The sequence below is a fragment of the Emydura macquarii genome, unplaced genomic scaffold (genome assembly GCF_026122565.2).
Source record: "Emydura macquarii macquarii isolate MOO-44397 ecotype Brisbane River unplaced genomic scaffold, CSIRO-AGI_Emac_v2 contig_374, whole genome shotgun sequence".
Classification (NCBI taxonomy): domain Eukaryota; kingdom Metazoa; phylum Chordata; order Testudines; family Chelidae; genus Emydura; species Emydura macquarii.
In genome coordinates, this window is record NW_027130511.1 from 3,719,284 (window position 1) to 3,741,273 (window position 21,990).

General features: G+C 40.5%; 1 protein-coding gene across 2 annotated transcripts in view; it reads left to right on the plus strand.

Moving 5' to 3' along the window:
* The window catches only part of CEP128 (centrosomal protein 128), a 400,917-nt gene extending 385,814 nt beyond the window's left edge, over positions 1-15,103 (plus strand). Inside the window, exon 25 of one of the 2 annotated variants that reach the window (XR_010917028.1) lies at positions 14,947-15,103. The gene's annotated coding sequence lies outside the window, so the exon portion shown is untranslated. Of the gene's footprint in view, positions 1-9,292; positions 9,465-14,946 lie in introns of those variants that run through there. The other variant, XR_010917026.1, reaches the window with a different exon arrangement.
* Positions 15,104-21,990: the final 6,887 nt, after the last annotated feature.

Sequence of the window (21,990 nt, forward strand, 5' to 3'; positions counted from 1 at the left end):
TGCAGTTGTGATTAACATAGCTGGTCACAAGAGTAGCTTACAGTAGAGGGCCACAAGCTCACTCATCAGCCTGTTGGTCCAAGTTTTCCATCTTCGTTATCACAAGGCAGCTCATCTACAGGAGCACATATGCTCCTGTCTCACAGGGCCACCAATGGAACCTGAGCAATATGTAAGTTCTAATGAATGGGGAGCAACCAATGAGAACTATCAAAAAACCAAAGGAACTGCAATAATGAAATTTTAAAAAAGGAAGAAAAAGGAGAGGAAGACGACATGAAAGAAACTTTGAGCAGGAAAAAATAATTGAGGGAGCAAAGGACAGAGAACATGGGCTGAAGAAAAGAAAGATGCAGCAGTATGGTAGGACCTAGTGTGGGTGGGTGCACAAGGGCTGGATGGCTGCACATCTGCCAGTGCATGATCAGAGGGTTTCCACAAACATAGCTAGAATCTCTGCCAAAGGAGCAGCAAGTTTGGGGGCAGCTGTTGGGTAGAATGAGTCCTGTTACGATGCATGTAAGCCAGTGATTAGATGAAACATGCTATGTGAATCTAAGAGCTTATGATCTAATTATATTATTACTACAAGTCCACACACTTTTCCCTATTTGTGTAATGTAGATAGATAATTATCTGTAGCAGTACGTGGTGAACTCATTTGTGTTTTTTCACAAGATAAGAAAGAACCCTTCCGTGATCACAGGTTTTTGTAACGATTTTCCCTCAGGTAAGTTTGCAGTTGGTATTGTGTGAGTATGAACATGTTTTCTAGGGGTTCTAAGAAAAAGAAAAAAGATCCAAGCAGATTATCATTTTCAAAATCTTCCAACTGCTGAATGTCAGATTTCAAGTACAAATCCTTTTATATAAAGCAAAAAAAAAAAAAATTATGTTGGCTGGTATTTTTAATATTGCAGTGGAGCAGAGAAAAGTTTTAGCTCAAAGATTTTGTCTGCCTTTGCCAGATTTTTGAAGAGGCAGAAATTAAAAAAAAGTGAAGTTTTTCTGAAAAGGCTGATGTGTGTATGTCAGTATAGCATTAAAAGACTATAGACTTTTATATATTTCTGTCAACTTATTTGTGTTGATTGTTTACTTTCAACTGGTGTCACATGCACATGTATAAGCAACTAAAGCATTTCTTGGTTCCCATTGAGGCTTCCAATAAACATATTAAAAGTAGAGGAATTAATTTTTTTTAATTGTTCAAAGGCCAGTTCTTGGCTACAGTCTCAGACTCCCTTAAGGAAAAGTTTATGAATGTTGCTGATAGGTATATCTAATTTATGAAGAGCTAAAAGGAAACAGACATTAGAAAATGTAATAAATAATCTTAGGACAAGCAATGTACAGGTCTTGGAACATAGAGTAGATGCCTTTAAAATGTCAATATTTGTCAGCTGTTACCACAGATCTCTCCTATTTTAATTATCAGATAAATCTGTACTAATATCAGAAACTATTCTGTTGTAAAGTTGGCAAATGCAGACTTTTACAAGTAACCACTAACTACAGAAACAGGTCCAGTAGTCTGGAAAAACTATTTTGTCCCCTTTCAAAATCAAAAGGAATTCAGAATGAAAGCACTTACATATTTGCAAAATACTTCCTGTCTTTTCAACAAGGTAGGAAGATGCAAACATTCTCACACACTGATTTGCCCATTGCCAGTTGAACAGGGTTTTGGTGGTGGTTCCTTGTCCATCACCTGTCTACTTTAATATGCATTTTGTTTTCACCAATAACAGACTGAGTCCCCCTTTGGTGGTGATCATATACTGTAGATTGCAGTTGGTCTTGCAAAGTAATGGGATTTTTTTTAAATCTATTGATAGTATCTCAAGGGTCTCTAAACTCATTGTAATTCTTCTGAGATTCTGGGAGTTCAAGAAAAAGGCATTCTGAGGGAGCTAATGATTCCACTCTGTGTTTACCAACTGCAGTTTCTGATATGGTGACAACGTTGTACTCTAACAACCATAATCAACTGCTGCAGTGAACACATGTCCTATAGGCTGGGTTAAAAAATCACTCCTCTGTTTTAACTTAAACTTAGGGCATGCTTGCAGAGGTTAGAAGCAAATTCCCTTCCATGTTAAAAGTATTACATAACTATTATTTCTCTCCTCTTTTCTCTTTATAGGTTTTTGGGATAGGCTACTTCCAGATGCAGGAGTTTACACAGACTATTGGTCTGTACTACAGCAATGCCTGTATTACTGTTAATATCACAGATTTTAACATATAAAGTCTGAACTCTTAACTGACTCCCTCTGTGATCTCAGGTAGTATACTTAGGGCTGAACACATTACATATTCAAAGCACTCTACAAATAGAAACTTAATTAAACCTCCCAACGTTCTTGGAAGTAATTCAGGATTATCATCCCCATTTCACATATGGAGAACTGAGGCAGAGAGATGAATTTTCAAAAATGTCCACTAAATTTGGCTGCCTCCACTTTTGATTGCCTAATTTGATATACCTCTGATCTGATTTTCAGAGATGCTTAGCAGCCACTGACTTTTGAAGTCAAAGGGGAATGTGGGTGATTATCACTCTGCAAATCAGGTCCTATGTGTTTCATTGTGCACACTCAGAACCAGAGGCAAGCTTTTAAAATTTGGCCCCACATGTATTGCCTGAGGTCACACATTGAGTTGGTGGTAGAAATGGGATTAGAGCCTATGGAGGTATGAGAGTTTTTCTTTTTTGAAATAAGTAGAGTGAAGAGGGAATTGTCCTTAGACCCTGCTATTCCAAAAAAGAGACTCATTTCATGTTCACATACAGTAGAACATCAGAGTTACCTCGGGAATGGAGGTTGTTCATAACTCTGAAATGTTCATAACTCTGAACAAAACATTATGGTTGTTCTTTCAAAAGTTTATAACTGAACATTGACTTAATATGGCTTTGAAACTTTACTATGCAGAAGAAAAATGCTGCTTTCCCTTTATTTTTAGTAGTTTACATTTAACACAGTACTGTACTGTATTTGCGTCTTTTTTTTTTTTTGTCTCTATTGCTGCCTGATTACATATATCCAGTTCCAAATGAGGTGTGTGGTTGAATGGTCAGTTTGTAACTCTGAGGTTCTACTTTAGTCTGATAAAAAATATTCCAGGTAATGTGGTTTTTATCCACCCCAGTAGTGTCAAAGTTACAAAAAAACTTCAGTTTAATTGGCATCTTTGTCAGCAGTCTCAGTGGTGAAGCAAAAGCGGGAATTGATCATGGAGATTTGAATGACCTTAGTCACCTCCTAAATCACTTCCTCCAAGTCAGAATTGAGACATGCTGGCAAAGCAGTGCGGGGAACTTCGCACTGCCACTGTCCATACTGTTTCCGCACAGATAATCAAAAATGTGAGTTTTCTAGAGCAGTCAACATTTTTTATTTGAAAATGTTAAGGATTTCAGAGAATTCTTCATGAGGACAAAAATATCATTGACATGCTGGCCTAGATTCGTGAGTGCTGTAAATTGGTGTTTCTCCACTGAAGTAAATGAAACTAAGCTGATTTACATCATCAGAGAATCTGGTCCAATATTTCTACAAAGAATGGCGGAGTTTGTAGTTTAACACTTTTCAGACTAGCCATGGGTTTTTTTGCAGCAATTGCAAAAACAGCTGATTCTCTATCATTGTCCACAGACCATAATAGTGTTTAATAATATATGCAAAATAAGTGGTAACAAACAAAAACTTTGGGCTTAGAGCAGTTTTGTTTTCATTTTGTTAATAGGATTTATGATGATTAAATTGCTTGATTTTAATTTTTTTTTTAAGTAGCAGGAGACTCCAAGGAATTTCTTCAGAGGTTTATTTATTTTAATGTACCGCGTACTACTGCAGTAATCCTCAATAAATCATGTTTATGTATTTATTTAAGATAAGGTTTGCTTATTAGGATTGGGTAGCATTGCTTTCATTCCTGCAGGACTGCCACGGAAGGAAAACTTCCTCATGCCCATAGTCATATTTCAAGTACTGATACAGGTTTGTCTGAATAGTGCTGCTGATCGTTACTGTAGTAGAATGAGAGATTGATTTAGCTGTGGTCTCCCTCCGTCTGAAAGCATCCGCCTTATCTAACTCTGAGGGATCCAAAAGGTTGCAGCAAGGAAATGTGATTATGATTTCTGGAGCAATGTTAATTTTTGCTATATATGGGGTGCTCTTCCCTAAGAATCAATAGTGACACCCAGGCCCCAGCATGTTGCTAGCAGTATCTGTGCTACAGAGAGCACTGTGGGTGATTCTGTAGGAGCTGCTGTTCCCTCAAGTCAGTGCCAACAGCAATGCCCCAGCATATTGCTAGGACGCAAAGTGCCAGAAGGACTGATGCAGATGACTCAGTAGGGGTTGGTCTGCCCTTTGAATTCGAGCTGAAACTGTGCCCCAGCATGATGCAAGAAGCTGTGTCTTGGATGAGATGTAAAAACCTCTTTTTCAATGCTCTGTTTGTCTGTTTACTATTTGTGTTTTCTTTTGTACATCTTATGATGTCTTAATATGTTTATTATATTTTTTATTTCTGTGCTGCATGCCGAGACCCTGGACTGGGAAGAAAGATACTTGATAAATAAAATAATTAGTATTATGTGTAAGATTCTTGAGTATAACAACTGGCATTTTACAAATTGAGTCATCTCACAGGGTTAGTACATATGCAAAATCTTGTATTATTCATCCTGCTTCCACCCTGATTAGAGTGCAGTAATTAATTAGCCCTTGTGCTTCCCATGAAACAGGCAAGTAACAGTATCCCCATTTTACAAATGTGGAAACTGAGGCAAAGAAACTAAGTGACTTGACCAAAGTAATGCTAGGTCAATAGCTAAACAAGGAAGAGAACCTAGAAGACCTTTATCTCAGTCCCCTTGCACTAATCATAAGACCCTCTATCTCTAATGTAATCTACGTAAGGTACTTATAGCCAAATTATTTCAGAGAACTAAAAATCATACAACACTATAGCAAGTTGCTTTTGTTAATGGGCTAAGAGCCATGAAAGAATGTAATCAGAATGCTATTTGTTTCACCGTAAAAATTAAAAGCTATTTTTATTCCTTTATTTTGGAAAAAAAAACCTCAGGAGAAAAGGCATCATCTATTGAAGGCTGTGCCTCACTGATTTTGAGTCCAGTGCTTGAGCAGTGGGAAAGCTCAACAGTACTGAATCCAAAGAAGATCTGAACATATGTCAGGTAGTAGTGAGCAAATCAGCACACCCCAGGCTTTGAAAGGAAATGCACAAGTCAGGGGGAGGAAAAATACTTCAAAAGCCAGGAGTCAAATGACTGGTCACAGCTGTCAGGAAATATCAGTCCTGCTCCCAATCTTCTTAGCTATTTCAGGAAAGAAAATAAGTCTAAAGAATTTAATTTTAATTTTATAAAATAACATGATAGGGAAGTTGAGCATGCCAGGGCCTACCTAGTATCTAATGTCTTGCATAAGTTTCCTGTTGTCCTGGCAGACCGCTCCCATGCACGCCTGTCATGTGAACTGCAGTCCCCCAATGCTTTGGGATTATTCTGCTTTAGTGCTAAACCTGATTAATGAATCGGAAGTTAGGTTGATTAGCACTTCAGGTATCGGCTCAGAATTAATTCTCGTAATAGCTTTTACAAATCCTCTTGCTGTCCTCCTCTCTCCTGTTTCCTCAGGAGGAGAAGGGGAAAAGTAGGTCAAATTTTGGGAAGGCTTTGTATATGTTAATAACCTCGGAAACCAGGTGCATAGTGTGCAACCAGTTCTAATAAGGCCTGGGGAAGGGAAAACTGGAACAAGTCAATCCTCCAGTTGAATCCTGCTGGCCACGCCAGGTCAAGTTCAGTAGCTGCTCAGCTGTGCCAAGCTGGCTATGTGCTTCTTTCACTTTCCAACTAGGGCAATCTTCTCACCTTCTTCTCAACCTGTTCCATTAATAAGAAAGAAAAAGGAAACACCAGAATCTGCTCAAGTGAGAACAAAAACCTTGTTTCTCCTTCTTTGTTCTGCTGGTGTGAACTTCGCTGGGTGTCCCATTGTGCTGGCATGAAATCAGATCGCAGTCCAAACCACAGAGCTGGGATGGGAATGTTGTAACCTTCAATGACTGGGAAAGACCAAAAGACTCATTGTGAGCTGGAATGAAACAAACATATGCACATGCTCAGTTTTGCCCTGTGGTTCTCAGGTTCATCTACCGGAGCAAAGCAGATTAAAACTGTAGGACAGCTGATTTAGAATGCAAGGAAAAGAGAGGTCAGGACTAGGCTATTAATCAGTATGGGGTTAATGGTGCATTCAGGAGCTAATCTTCCACAGTGCTACAGAGTCAGGGAGTGCTGCTGTGTTTCCACACCTCCAGTATCAGAAAAAAATGTTTTCTTTTGTCCTAGCAGCCTCACAATTACCCTGCTTAAGCCATTGCAAGAGAGCTCTAGTCCTGTCAAGTGAGATGCAGAGCAAAGTACAAGAAAACAGGCTTGGTTCAGCTAAAGAAAAAAACAAATCTTAAGGTCTTGATCCTGCCCAGAGTGTAGAAACACAAGGTAAAAGGGGTGATTAGAGAAGGGAGAGCTTTATGCTCCTGCCTGAGAGAACAACAAATTGTATCATTAGTGTGGATTGCTGCTTAGCTAACGTCTCCTCAGATGCAATGGTTGTCCACCCCTTTACTTGTCTGTGAATTTGCAAATAAGGGAACCGGGAGTTTGTGAGTTATTCTCTGTGGAATGAAGCACAATATCTCCCTCTTTGCTTTCCTAACTCATTCTGCTGTGCAATGCAAAAGGACTTGAAGGATTTATATTGTTGAAAAAGGGAGAGAGTTCATGGAGACCTATTGTGAATAGTTTCTAATAGCAGTAGACACCGTCTTAAGTTATGCACCTACAACAAAAGAGAAGGCTTAAATGAAGCATATAGTGCTAGTAATATGATTGTCTTTGCTGAGTGGATTGAATGATTCTGCCATGCCAATAAAATATGAAGCCTTTCACAACTAGGTTGCAGATGAATCCTGTTGTAGTCACTATCATCTGAATACATTGGAAGAAAATGGATATGGAGAGAGAGCTCTCTTAACACTAGATGTGATCTCTCTCTAACGTGTAAGACACTGGTGTGCAGGAATGTACTGGACTGAGACCAGAGACATATTAACCACCACACAATAGGATAGATTTGTACCACAGAACCCTGGGGCAAAAGTATTTGCTGTGTGACCAGGTCACTAAGCCCGACATTAATGCATTCTAAGTCCTAGTGCCAACATCAGGAGCTAGCAGATTTACTGCACGCATTCATGCTAAGAGTCTTCTCAAATATTCTGTCCCAAGATTTTATGCGACACATGGGATGGTATTTTTGAGCACTGTCTCTACTGCAGGTGTTTTAAAACCCTAGTCAGGAAAAGGCAGGAGGTTACAGGAAAATATCTTAATACCAATCCCTAGAGGTCTGTTGCTCAAAGGGGAAGAAAACCCTGAGTATTTATTGCTTAAGTTAAAAAGAAAAAAAGGAACTGAACAGGTTATCCAATTAATGGTCATATTCCATGTGCTTGTGTTTCCTGCAGCAGTTCCCCTCCGCCATGTTATGAAACAGACTTTGACATTTGGATGTCTGTCACTAGGTCAGCTGTTAGTTTCAAAAGCCCATTGCTTCGATCATGGCTTGAAACACTGCAACAAAGCCTGGGCCTTTTGAACATTTTAAGTTGCCAGATTGTCTTTCCAAGACAATTTATCTAATAGGCCAACATAATCAAATTACATGGGATTCTAAATACATTCCACTGCTCAGTCAGACATTTTAATTAGGACTTTTAAGAAATAATAATTGCCTTCCTGCCCTCAGCAGTTTCACTAACCTTCCTTAGAAACTGGCCAATGAAGAAGATCCATATAAGGCACCCAAAGCTTTTTGTTTTTAAAGTTTATCATAATTTCCATAGGGGCATGTCCTGGCAAGAGAGACTGCAAGGGCAGGATACAAGTTATTCTGTTTAAAAAAAACCAACACCAAATACATAGGAGTGTCTTTGATACTTCCGTATGTGATCTTTATGCAGCATAAGATCTTTCTTGTCCACCTCTTTCTTTTTTATTTTTAAAAAAGTCTTATAAAGCCATTCATTCACAAATGTACCGTAACCTAATCTGGTTGCACAACAGTGAGAGTGATTTAGAAAAGCCATAATGATTAAATCATCTTTCCCCACTGTTTCCAGATGAAGTTTATTTTCATGGGGACACTGTAAATGGAGCAATCACTGTAAAGCTGCACTCTGGTATTTTCTATGTGCATAGATTGCACTAAGTCTTTCTAAATGGAGTGTCATATTTGAATGGGTTGGGAGAAATATCCCATTTTACTGAGAAACAAGAGATCTTAGGGCAAGAGATAACTTAGAGAGATGAAGAATGGCATATATGAAGGATGACTATGTAAGAAGATGCTAATTACCACTGATTCATCTCTCCTTTTCCCTTGGGTCAATATACAGAAAGAGTCAAGATAGTATAAACGCTAAACAGATTGGATATCTCCTAAGTTCATAGGTTGTTAGTTTTAAACTGTCATTTTAAAATATAAATATCAGAATTCCAGGAGAGCCGTCACCTTTGCAAGAAGCCTTCTTACCCTTACTTCAGATGCTGCATGCACCTGAACAACTATTTATCGAATCTGAGGGAGCGAGGCTGGGTGTTCTTTTTACTTAGCCATATCTGGCCACAAACATCAATCAAAACTCAGGCAGCTGCCCTTGGAAACAAGTTTAAGACAGAGATGGTTGGCTAGTGATTTGAACAAGGAAATAGGTTCCATTCACAACTCTGCCACTGATTCACTATGTGACCTTTTGCAGGGAAGCATGCTCTGGCTATAAAATGGTCAAAATGGTGTGGCCACTTTTCTGGAGTTTGTGCCTCATCATTCAGCAGTCTTTACAGCACAATTTAGGTGTAATGCACTGCATCTGATGCAGCACCTTAAGCATAATTGTCAGCTGTCCTTCTTTAATCATTTTATAGCCAGAGCATGCATCCCTGCCTGCCTCTCATCCTGTAACTCATCGGGCTAGTGCACTGTGAAAACAGCTGCTCTAATCTGCTTTCCTGTTCTCTGTGTTGAGAGGACTGTGAGAGGTGTTGTCAGAAATGCTGTCAGAGAGCTCACCCTTCCTAAGCCTTTGCCAGATGCAGAATCCTCAAAGTAGCATCTGATAACTCAGCAGGGGCCTGATTCTCTGCATACTGAAGTAATGGGAATCTTTCTGTTGATTTCAGTGGTTGCTGGATCAGCTACAGATCAGCCTCTTTGTACATCAATTTTACTCTACAAATTAAGACGGAAACAAGAACGAGGAGGCAAAGGTGATACTAAGGTTGAAAGTCAGGGTGGGTGGGAGAGAAATGGGTGGATAATAATAGCCACAGGTTATGACATGTTAAATTGTTAACTATGATGCAGCAAAGAGATGAGCTCTTGGGCAGAATGGGAAAGATCCCAGACAGAGAAGTAGATCTGGGAACCTTAATGTGTAAAGGTAATAAATGTTCAAAAAGCACATAGGGATAGTACACAGGGAAGGAGGAGAAGGATCCTAGGTTGGAAACCTGGGGGCTCCAATAGCGAAGAGGGAAAGGGTTGGTGGAGGAACCCCAAAAGCAATGCTGTAGGACTAGTCAATGAAGCCAGAAAAGACCCAAGAATAAGCAATACCTCGCAAATGTCAGCAAGGTGGAAATACTGTATAGTTATGACAGTGCCAACAAATAGTTGTGAGAGATCAAGGGTGCAGAATAGGCCTTATGCAGGAGAAATGAAACTTTGAGAACTGGTCAGTGGAATGAAGGATACAAAATCCAGACTGTAGGGGATTAAAGAGATAAAGAAGGTGGAAGAAGAATAATTCACTCAAGGTGAGTTTGTAGGCAAAGAGGAGGAAGGAAATGGGTCGTCAGTGACTGGAGAGCCAAATAGGATCAAGGGAGAGGTCTTTTAAGTATTCCCACCGCTCTGATATCATGAAAGTACTTGGACCTCAAAAAGAGAGTAAGGTGTCTGAGTAGAGAGAATATCTGAGGAAGAGGAAGTTGGTGAAAGGTATAAGATAAAATAATCAAGTTGTGGGTGAAATAAGGACTGGAGAAGGTAGATTTGAGAAGTTAAGTTGGGGAGAAGCAGCAGCACAGAGTGAGTCAGACAGTCAACTTTGCTTTTGAGAATCCCGCACACTGTTTATTAGAAAGGATGACCACAGAAGTACAGGGAAAGAGCATGAGGGTTAGGGGATAATGAAGAAATACTGCTGGTTAGAGGTGTCAGAATCGTTGGCGGGGGGGGGGGGGGGGGGAAGGCAAGTAAAGTTGTTTAGTCAGGTAGCTGAGAGGGAAGAACAAACTTGTGCTGGAGAAAGTACTACAGCTTTCTTCAAAGATACGCAGAGTTTTTGAGTCAAAATGCCAGAGCAGATGGAGCCACAGATGAAGGATAGATGGGAGGGTAGAGCTCCAGCAGAGGGGTAAAGATATCAATTCCTGAGAATGGAGAAGAGTTATGGAAAAACTGGAATGAGCAGAATGAAGTGAGAGTTGGAAGGAGCGATTGGGGGGGATGGGGGCATCAGTGAATTGGAAATCATAAGAGGCAGGGAGAGTGAACCTCTTATTAATATCTAGAACAGAAGTGTGACAGTGGTAAGGGGTATAGGAATTGGTGTACTATTAGTGACCAAAGAGGAGTAGAGGCAATAAGATCTGGGGTTGGAAGGATATAAGTGAAAGCTGAAGTAGTTCAGGATCAAGGTGGAGTGAGAAGTAAGGGAGAGAGTCAAGCATTGGTCAGAGGAGGAGGAAAGAGGAGATCAAAGGAGTCAATAGGTAACAGGAACGCAGAGGAAAGCCAGAAAGAGCAGATCTCAAAGCAAGGTGCTGTGAGAGGTACAGGAAGAAGGGCTAAAAGTAACAGGTAGGGAAGGGAGGAGCCAAAAACAGTCATGTCATCTTCTTGGGTGGATGAGTTAGAGGATAGCCAGTTTTGATGCAAGCAGATAGATGGACCGAGATATAAAGAAGTCATGAACAACACTTAGTTTATTGGAGTAGGAGGAGCAAGTTACAATCAGGGCTGCTGGAACAATTTTTATAGAGGGAGTGCTGAGAGCCATTCAGCCAAACTGCAAACCCTGTATAGAATGGAAACAACTTCAACCCAGGAGTGTACACTCCCTATACTCCTAGTTCCAGCACCTATGGTTTCAGTCGGATCAGAAGTAAATGTTGCCCCCAGAAAATTAAAACGGCACTGATGTTATATAGCAGATTCCCACCTATTCTTATGCCATTGACACAACCCAGTATCTCCCAAATTTACCCACAGGGGAACAAAACAGGCAGCACTCCTGCATAAATGTCAACAATGAGTGCAATTTTTGTTCATGAAATGGACCATCTTAAGTGATGCTCAAGAAAGAATAGATAAGAGTGGGCCAGCTCCTCAGCTTCAGTGGAGATGTGCTGATTTGCACCAGTTGATGATCCAGGCCAAGAGTGAATAGAGGGAAAAGGACCTGCAGGTGTTAAATATTATTTCGTTTTTATTTTCACATTTTCTTTGACAGTGCCAAATACCCTCAGAAGTTTTGGCAGCTTAGTCTAACCAGGCAGTGGACGCTTGCACAGGCACTGAACAAACAGAGCAAGATGGAGCGGACTGTACATTATGTTCAGACATTATTAAACACAAAGGGCTGCCAAGCTGAGCAAATGTTAGTTTTCCAGATGAATGAACAAAACTTGATGGGCTTGAGTCAAGTTGATTAGACAATGCTTAAGCTTGCACCTTTGCTGGATGTTATTTTTGATCCCAACACTGCTGTTGTTCAGATGCTGGATGATGAAATGAGATTGGAGAGGGAGTAGAGAGGAGCCCTGACAAGTTTGGATATCAGCAGTACCTCCACTTCTTCAGCCCAACAAGTAGAAGAGACTCAACAAGTAGAAGAGAAGAAACTAACTTAACCCTCTGCAATCTGAGAGGAAGTGATTAAGGCATCACATTGGGTCTTGAGGGAGCTGGGTTCAATTCTTGGCTGCCACAGATGAACTGTGGATGAAATCCTAACCTCATTCAAGTCAATTGCAAAACTCCCATTGACTTCAGCAGGACCAGGATTTCACACTGGACAAGTCATTTAGGCCTCAGATGAGACTTCATATCTCTCACCATTTGTCTGTCTTATCTATTTAGACAGTAAACTCTTTGGGACAGAGACTCTCTCACAACATGTATGTAATAGCATCCAGTACCACTGGGCCCTGATCTCACTACTGCAAAAGTAATAACCCTACTATAGGAATAGGAGCTAAGAGTAATATTTCTTCTTAAGAGCTGGAAGGGATTTAGACCTTTCGATACATGCTTAAGGATGGCCCTGAACTACAAAATTTGGAGCTTGGTTTAGATTTTGACCACCCCAAGCTATGGGCCTCTTGGATCTGATGTTTTGGCTTAGCCCTTCTCTCATTCATAGATGGAGTTCAGACTTGGCTGTACACTTGTGAGTAGCTTAATATTATTATTGCTATTCCATTTTATATAGAACCATGCCTTACAGCACTGTAGGAAAACAAGTTTCCTATTCCAAAGAGCTTAAATCTAAATAGATGTGGTGGAGTGGATAATTTATTAGGGATGGGTGACCTAATTTGTATAACACTTGTGTTTTGGGGAGGTCTATGAATCTTCTTTAGCTGAAATCATATCAAAGTAATTATATTTTAACATGTGTGAGTTTTATAAACTGAATACCTGTGGTAATATTATTCCTATTATTTAATATTTATTTTGTGATAGTGCATAGAGACCAACCAAATTGGGGCATTATTGTACAAGGTGCTGTAAGAACATAGAAAATGACCTACCTCAAAAGGCTTAGGCCTGGTCTACACTGGTGGCTTAATTCGAATTAAAGTCCTTTAATTCGTCTACACTTGTGCATTATTAATTCGACTTAAGGAGCCTTTAAAATCAAATTAATAAAACCACCTCTGCAAGTGGATTAGCGCCTGAAGCGCATCAGTTAATTCACATTAGTGTGAGTGTGGATGCAATGGGACTTAATTTGAATTAATTGGCCTCCAGACTGTATCCCATGATGCCCCATTTCAGTATCCTCCCCCAAAGCAGCCCCAGGAAGATTTAAATCTTCATTTCCTGTGGTGAATGGGCTTAAAATCCAAGCTGCAATAACCCTGCCACACACACAAGCCCTTTGCAGTTTGTCTCTTTAAGGGTTTGAAAATTTCACACCCCCTCTCCCCGCGTGTTGAATGCGTGTTAACTGCCCAGCAAGCCCTTTGCAGTTTGTCCTTTTAAGATTTGTCCCTTTGAAAGTTTAGCCCTTTAAAGTTTGTCCCTTTGAAAGATTTCACCACCCACCCCGCTCCCCGCGTGCTGAATGCGTTTAAATGCTAGCAGTGAGAGAAAATTCTTTGCTACATTGTTTCAGTGGCCAATCATGGAAATTGATACTTTCTTAAGGGTTTATTCACAGTGCTACATGTGGATACATTATATCATGCTTTCCATCAGTGAAATGGAAACATTTGTATCACTGTATTAATATACTAACTGACTCCATTGTTATTTATCTTACATTCTACAGACACCTGTAAAATCAAAGGCAAGCAATATGCAGGGAGTGTTAGGGGGAGCATAAAAGGCAAACAGCATACAGGTGGGGGGGTTTGTTTGGTGAAGGGAAAAATCAAAGGCAAGCAATATACAGGGGGTGGTGGGGGGAGCATAAAAGGCAAACAGCATACAGTTCTAAAGTAATCCAGGATAAGCTGTGATGCATTTGTCACGGTCAAAATGAAAGCATAGTTCAGCTGGCTCCATGTGCCTGCAGCAATGGTGATCAGGGGAGTAAAAAAAACAGCATGAAAATCCTTTTCCTGTTTGTTTGGGGGTGGGGGAAGAGGGTGGGGGAAGCAGCGCTGCATCCTGGGATGATGACACTCGTCACAACAGCCTCTATGGTTAGTTGCACTGTGGGATAGCTTCCCACATTGCACTGCTTTCTAATTCGAATTAAGGCTGGCCAGTGTGGACGCAGGAAACCAGCACAAACACTGTAGTGTGGACAGTCTGCAGCGCTTTCTATGAATCGCTTTCTGTAATTCGAATTAAGCTAATTCGAATTAGTGCTGCAATGTAGACATAGCCTTATAGTCTAAAAGACAAAACATAACAGAGGGAGGAGACCAAAAAATGGGTAGGTGGATGTGGAAACAAAATAAAAGGATACTTTAATACAGACTAGCTATTCATGCAGTTTCTTAGCCAAACAATAATCAGAACTTATCACCTGTCTAGCTGTTGTCAGATGACAATTTGCTATATTTACTATGGCAAAGGTGAGTTTTGAGGAGGGACTTGAAGGTATTACTATACACAGTAATAAATGTGCTCAGCAAAGTAGCATCTGGGCACATTACATTGCATGTGGTTTAGATTAGGAGCAAAGATCGCCCCCCAAATATAGGAAGTATATCCTTTGTGACTCCTTGCAACATCTGAAAGGAGCAGAGTTGAGGTAACCCAGCCAGCCGGCTAAATAGCAGAGGGTTTCTGTCCCACAGTTAGCCTGTACAAAGAGATTCACTTTAACACGTGGCCCAGTTTCTGCTCAGACATATTGTATATCCACTAAGAATTTGTTCCAGAAGCCAAGGCCTGCTACTGAGAATGGCTGGCTCCCAGTTCCATGTGCTTAGAGACTGCAATAGATATATCTTTTAAACTGAGAAAATAAATAAAGATTGACCTGAACCTTCACTCCCGACTTTGACTCATTTGAACTGTGGATTGAAATAAGTTCAATTAACTTCTTAAAACAATAAAGTTTCATTTTCACATGTGTCTGCACTTCCAGGTCCAGCCAGGATTGGAACTAGAAGCTCTAAGATTCCGTGAGAAAGGCTTTTCTTCTGTTTTTTTGAACCTCAACAGAAGCAGGAAGTACTGAAAATCTCCTTGCAAGATTTCCAGCTCAGTTTTGCTGGTTTGGATGAAAAACCTAAATTTTGAGTTGGGGATTTCAATAAACATCCAATTCTCCTGAGATGTGTCTATCATTAGCAATTATGGAATTAACAGCATTTTAAAATATTCTACCCCAAGTTGTAGGATACAGCTCAAATATCATTCAATATTGACACCATTTGATCTGAATTTGCCAGGGAATATACATTGTTCTTAGGGTAAAAGCTTGGTCTAGCTTTTCCAGCACGAGTTCTACCCCTGAACTAAAACAACATGGACCTAGATTCTCCACTGTTTTGCACTGGAAAGTGGTAAATGACAACACAAGATAGAGGGCAGTGAAGAATTAAGCTCCATAGATCAAAATTACATAGGATCTTATTTAATGCTTTTCTCTGATGGGAGGCTGAGATCTGAAAGAACTGTGATGTTTGAGCTGCTGTTTTATCCCATATCAGAGATGCCCTCCTGGATGGGGTTGGTGGCTGGCTCAGGAGATTACAAATGAATAACAGACCCTTTTATATTTTGGATTGGTTTCATTATTACTGACCTAAATACATTAGCATATTATGCATGTTTGGCTATTATCAAATAGGTTGATGGCCTTTATCCATTTCCTAGAGGATGCATTTTATTCATTTGTGTTTTCATTTTGATCTGGTTTGCCGAAACTCCAAATCAGAGGGTGGGAATCCAGAGTTCAGTGCTTAGGAGTTATAACTCCCAAAGCAGCACAGGTGCTTCTCCCTCTGCACCCTGCTTTATCCAATGGACAATCAGCAGGCAATATGGCTTGAAATCCCTACCACCCGTACCCATGAAACAGAAACCCCGCCTCAGTTGCTATAGCCTCTACTAATGCCCACTCAAAGAGATGGGCAATGCAGCAGTCCCAGAAGGTTAACAGCTTCACTTTGTTTGGACTGAGTGATTGGGAGCATTCTTAAGGAAAGGGGGACTCAATGATAATTGTCTGGGAGAAGCCCCCCCTTTCATGCCAAGAGAGTCCAGCTCAAACACAGTATGTCAGGTAAGAGGTCCCAGACCAGAAGGGCTTCATAGGTCTAGGAAATCAGAGGCATTCAGATAATGCGGGGGTTGTCTTGCCGCAGCCTTTTCCATAATCTTAACTAATCTTCGAAGAAACAACGAGAGTTCTGTGGCACTTTAAAGACTAACAAATTTAATATTTGCAGACATAAGCTTTCAAGAGACTTCAGTTCTCTTCTTCAGATGCAGTAATACAGAAAATAGGTAACACAGAGGCATCTTATAGATATCCAGGTGCACTGAGAACAATGGGGGAGGCGGAGTCTGGTACTTAAGACCTAATGACGACCATTGAGTACCCCTCTGGAACCAATCTTGGAAGAGCTGAAATTATCAACATCAACAGCTGCCTGCATCATTAGAACTACTACCAGATTTGGCAACTAATGGCATTTTCTCTGACTGGCATGCTCTCTCTTTCCAAGTCAGGATGGAGGATTATTGGTAGTCTGTGGGAGAAGCTTACATTGCCACTTCCCTTGTTGAACTTGTTCTAAGAGAGTACTTCAGCAATACAGTTTATCTTAAGATGGAAAAAAAGTGGTATCATTGATGGTCAAACAGGAATGTTGAAGATACACAGCTTTCTGGACACTACTACCAGTGTGGAATGGACTGGCTATGTGTGAGGGTCATATTCTCTTGAAGGGATTGGAGGTGAAGCAGCTGGAATTTCATGAGTGAACACAGGTCTCTGGCTATATATTTGTTAAGATGCCTGGGTTTGGTCTCTGCCTTTTTGTTGTTCTTTTGGGTGGGGAAACCTCAAATGAAATTACAACAGTGTTTCTGTGTACCATAGCTGAGGGCTCTCAGATCCACAAACACACCAACTCAAACCACAATTTTTGCTTCCTCACTTAGAAATGGCAATTAGCATTTGCCAATCAGGGACCTGATCCTGGTTGTGAGAAATGTGTTTACTCAGCATTTTTACACCCAGTAATGGAAACAAATGTGTATGATCATTGAATTTTGGACCATACTGTCTGCTTCCATTGTTGCAGAACTCAGTCATGGGAGACAAACAGTTGTCTTCTCTGCTTAAGTTTCAGCCAGTGTTGCACAGTGGGAGAGTGTCGAGTGTCAAGTTGTGATGTATGAGTTAGATCCATGTCTCTCCTGGATGGTGAAAGTCAACAGGGAGCTGTTGGAATCATTGTTTGGAGGTTATTTTTGAACACCTCCCATCCAGAGAGCAAGGTGGCAGCTTCCTATAAGAAAGCAATCATTAACTCCTGCTCAGAAAGTCACCTCTTGATGCTGACAAACTCTCCAATTACCACCCTGTTTCTGAATCTTCTATCTTTATAGAACATGAGTGAAAAGGTTATGGTGGGATAGCTCCAGGGATACCTGCATCCCTTTGGTCTCCTCAGCACAACCAACCGGAGTTTAGACCATGTATGTGTCACAGGGCTGGCTCTTTCAGAGAGTCCGATGCCCAATCAATCTGTGACAGGCTTCAGTGACGGGAATGAGCCAACCCAGGTTCATCTGGGGATCGTTAGCTGCCTAAATAGCTGGAAGTATGCAGTACTGTAGTACCCATGTGGGTTCCAGGATACTAGAGAGACAAGATGGGTGAGGTACTATGTTCTACAGCAGTGGTTCTCAAACAGGGGTATGTGTACTCCTGGGGATATGCAGAGGTCTTCCAGGGGGTAATCAACTCATCTAGATATTTGCCTAGTTTTACAACAGGCTACATAAAAAGCACCAGCAAAGTCAGTACAAACTAAAATTTCATACACAGAAAATGAAAAAGTAAGCAATTTTTCAGTAATAGTGTGTTGAGACACTTTTGCATTTTTGTATCCGATTTTGTAAGCAAGTAGTTTTTAAGTGAAGTGAAACTGGGGGTACGCAAAACAAATCAGACTCCTGAAAGGGGTACAGAAGTCTGGAAAAGTTGAGAACTTGTTTTACAGGACCAACTTCTGTTGGTGAGAGAGACAAGCTTTCAAGCTACGCAGAGCTCTTCTTCAAGTTGCTAGAAGGCAGTTAATTAAGTAAGAAGAAAGAGAGCTCAGCTGAAAAAAGCTCCTGAGGAGAAAGGAAGCTGTAGAGGAGGGGAGCCCGAACTAGGCTAAAACTTTCCAGACTGTGGAGCCTGGGAAAAACCCTGAGCAAATGGCAGAGACTGCAGAGCTCTCCAGGTGGCAGAGATAACTGAGGCCTTACAGCAGAAGGAGCTGCTGCTGGAATCTGCAGACTTTTGTTTTGGGACTTTTAAGATTTATCTGGACTCTGAGAAAAGAGCCTTTAAACCCCGGTATATGTGGCCCTTTCAGATGGCTTTATTAAAGGGATATATATTAATGTAAAATAGAGTGTTTGGCTTCTCCTTGACTGGGCTGCTTTACTGACCTCATTGTTACCTCATTAAGGAGGGGAAACTGAGGCAGGCCACAGCAGAGTCACACTGAGCCACCAGAGGTGCTGCAGAGGAGATGATGCCCCTTCTGTTACAGACACTCTGCAGGATATGTTGACTGGTGAACTGTCAGCTGTCTTCAATATTATTGACCACAAGGTGGCATTGGTCCATCTACAGACCCTCATATTGTGAGAACAGAGTCACTCCTGAATAGCTCCATGCCTTTCCTTGTGAGTGTTCCCAGATGGTAGTGCTGAGCAGTTGCCCAGATGGAGAGAGTTGATTCCCTATTTAAGAAGTGCTCAAAAATTGTCTCCTCTCTGGTTGCCTCCCTCACCTTTCATATCCCACTTGACTTCCTATTGGGTAAACAGTCTGAAGCAGTGAGCATGTATCTGTACATGCCAGGTGCTACTGGAACATAAATGATACATATTAATACATCTGTATGATTTTAATTGTCTTTACTCAGGCACCTACAGCAGCTGGTTAAGCACATTTAAAAAAACCCAAATAATAAATCAAGATACGGAGTCAAGATGGTGAAAGGTCCACTGGGTGCTTTCATTAGAAAACCGAGTCACTTGCTAATATAATCAGTCAGACTCTGCTTGTTGAAGTCACTCTGAGCTTCCTTGCTGTCACCTTTACCTAGCAGACGCTATCAAAGTTCTCTATAAATATGTCAAGGGAACAGTATGAGTACTTTCTGTACCTTGTTTAATAAATAATAATGACTGACATTTATAGTAGCAACTGAAGATCGTACAGTCTTCTACAAACAGGATGTCAGACAAGCTGATTCACCTTTTACCTTCTTCCCCCACTAAAATGCACCTACATCTGGAATTAAAGGCAGCAGTCATTTTTGAGCTCACAGCAACATTGTATCGCAGTGCAGAATAAGATATGAAGTCTCTTGTAGCCCACTGAAACTGTAGGGTTGCAGAATGTAATGACTTGGATTGGAATTGGTCATGATTCCACTTTGACAATCCTCTGTTATTTGTAACACGGTAGCACTGAGAGATCCCTAAGACACAGTACATACATACAGTGAGAGACCCAAAGAATATACAATCTAAAGAGACTGAACTGTAAAAGGGTGGGAGAATGGAAATGATATTGTCTGCATTTTACAGATGGGGAACTGAAGGGCAGAGAGATTGTGGCTCGTCCAGAGGGACACTGGAAATGTGAACAGAGCTGAAAATTAAACCCACCTCACCTGAGCGCCAGTGTGGTGCTTTAGGCACGAGACCCTCCTATCTCTCTCATTCTTATGAAAAGTGCTATGTACAGGAAAGCTCAAAGCCTTAGTTTCATCATCAAGTCAGCATCTCCATTACAGCAATGTCCTCTGTAACTTTGGGAGTAAAACGTTATTGAAACAGATCAGAGCAATGCTGAGGGTCTCGAAAGGGCGTTCTGTGAAGTCCTTTTCAACCAATGTGGGGTTGAGAGAGAGAAGGATTAAATGTGGGAGAGTGTAGAGTTCCAGCTGCAATGTACAGGGTTTCAAGAATGAAAGCAGTAAAATGAGTGGAAGTGTATGACAGAGAGACAGCACTCTATTTTTCTTGCTGAATATTTTAAAAGAAATGGACCTACTTGTTTTGTATCAGTGAGGATTCCATGCCACCAGGTGCAAATAAGAGAGGGTTAGAAAGGGAATGATGATAGATTGTGAGAAGAGATGTTCATCTAGTTAACCAACTTTGTGCAATCTCTGGGAACATTGTTTGAAGAAAACTAAGAAAACAAAAGCTGTTTATTCTGAAGTATTACAGTGTCTCTTACAGATTTATTGAACAAATAAGACTGTGTTATCTCCTGGTTAAAAGAGGACTCCTGGACAAGTTACTTCACATATCTGTGTCTCAGTTTACCCATCTGTAAAACCAGGGGTAATATTACCCTCCTCATGAGTGGTTCTTCTTCAATTAATTGAAATCCTCAGACCAAAGATCTTATAGACATAAAAATTGTTAATTCTTTAGTATGTTCTCCGTACATTTTAAGATACAAAATTAGCTGTTGGTCATGCTCATATTTGATCTTTCTGGTCTGTTTCTGATAGTAACAAGCAAACCACTAAGCAAATTTTATACTCACACTGGTTATATAAATCTGCTTCTGGGAAACATTCAGTGCCTTCCCATTGTTTATAAATACTATATGAAATTCATATGTTTTTGTGTTAATTTGTAGCATTTTAAGGAAAAAAACATATTTTAACATGCATATGTTATTAAAAATCTGTGAACATTTAAAAAGTTAAGTGATGGAAGTTTCATTCATTTTCTGAACTACTCTCTGTGTGCTTGAGCCTTTGTGGTTTTTTTGGTTCGGTACAAAGGACACAGTTTTGCCCCTAGATCCTAGTCATGTTCTGTATAAGTGGTAAGTGAGTGCTGTGAAATGTAGAAATTCCAGCTTTTCCCAGATAAAATAAGAGACCTTCAACTCTTTGAATAGTCAGAAGCTCTATTTTAATTCCATTCTAGTTAAAGTTAAAAAAAAAATCAAAAATCTATACTACCTGGAAGCCAGTGCAAAGGTTTGGAAGAGCAGCAGAGATAAGATAAGTTTTTTCTGTGTGAAACTCTTTCACCTTTTTGGAGTTTCGCTGATATCATGAATTTCCAATGTAAAGGGTAACAGCAACTGATGTAATGTTCTGAATGGGTGTAGTGGTTTCCCTTCTCCACTCCTGTTTCACGTGGCAGTCTAATGTGCTGTGTTGTCCCAGTGTGCCAGAGATCAAAGAGCTATGATTCTAAAGTGAAGAAAATAAGGATTATATTCAGGGTGCTCTAGCCAAAGAAGGCCAGAACAGCTGCATGTTCTTACCCCTAGTCAAAGTCAGGGCCATAACTCCCGTGATTTAGTATTGATCAACTGGCCAGTGCAATATGGGAGTGTTTTTCATTCTCTGACATCTAGTGTAGGCCCCTACTTAACTAGGTAGACCATTGTTTTGTCATGATGTGGAAACTTCTATGAGAAGAAATAGCACTAATGATGAAATAAGGGAACACATTGGATAAAATATCTAACTGAGCACCTGTGAGTTGGAAGGGATTTTGCTGTTTGCTTTTTGGATGAGCTTCCAACAGAAAAGATTAATATTTAATCTTGTCTGTGGTTATTTATCAGGAAAAAATGTTACATCACCTGTATGTTACTTCCAGATGCTTAAAAAAGCTCAGCAGTTTGCCCTGAAACCTGAGTGCTGTCCAAATGTTAAAATACCTCTCTAAAAGCACTGTTAATTCTAGAAAGCCATGCCTTATGGGACAAGAACCAAGGCACCCAGTGCCCTACATTATGACTATCTGCTGGCCGTGGGTTCTGGGCAAAGGTTACAGATTTTTGTTCTGTCGCACCGCAGGGGAGCTGAGTATGAGCCAGGTTGGTTGGTGAAGGGAAAAGCAAAACAGAGAGTGAAAATAGTTATATGATTATTGAATAACACTTCATCCGCCAATCCAGATAAAA